The sequence below is a fragment of the Taudactylus pleione genome, unplaced genomic scaffold, assembly GCF_031769625.1.
Source record: "Taudactylus pleione unplaced genomic scaffold, aTauple2 ptg000270l, whole genome shotgun sequence".
Classification (NCBI taxonomy): Eukaryota; Metazoa; Chordata; class Amphibia; order Anura; family Myobatrachidae; genus Taudactylus; species Taudactylus pleione.
In genome coordinates, this window is record NW_028284672.1 from 10,574,747 (window position 1) to 10,575,349 (window position 603).

Consider the following 603-nt stretch of genomic DNA (forward strand, 5'->3'; position numbering starts at 1 on the left):
AAGTATGGCTATTGTCTGGGGCACTCTTTATGATTAATTATAATTAAATTAAGACATAACTTTTATTTCCAACAGTAAAATAATAATCATGTACCATATCGTTATAATTCAAAAATTCAGATGGTATAAATCCATCTTAGAAAGACAAACTTCATGAATCATAATGAAGTTTGAAGGCGAATTAATAATTCATTACACACTCAGAAATTGGGTATATTACAAGATTAATATAGACTTTAATATTACTTGACCTTATGCAAAATAACTCCCAAACTTGTATCTTAAACTACAGCACCTGGTTTTCCCTGGGGGTCACCCTACCAGGTACTGACCAGGCCAAATACAGTTTAGCTTCCAAGATCAGACGGGTTTGGGCAATCACGTATTGTATGGCTGTAGATATATTTAGGGAAAATTGCATAATTATCAGGTCAAAGCAATATATGTTGGACTAGTGTTGTTAATAGTCCATTTTTTGGTAAATGACAGTTTACAAAGAAGGAATGCACAGGCAAACCTTAATTGTACCACATAGATCAATCAAAGAGAATCGCCAGACTTAATATGCAGATAATATTATGTGCTTCTAAACCCACATTATTA

At 32.7% G+C, this 603-nt stretch overlaps 1 pseudogene; it reads right to left on the bottom strand.

Moving 5' to 3' along the window:
• Positions 1-283: 283 nt before the first annotated feature.
• On the bottom strand, positions 284-401 carry LOC148513789 (5S ribosomal RNA; annotated as a pseudogene).
• Positions 402-603: the final 202 nt, after the last annotated feature.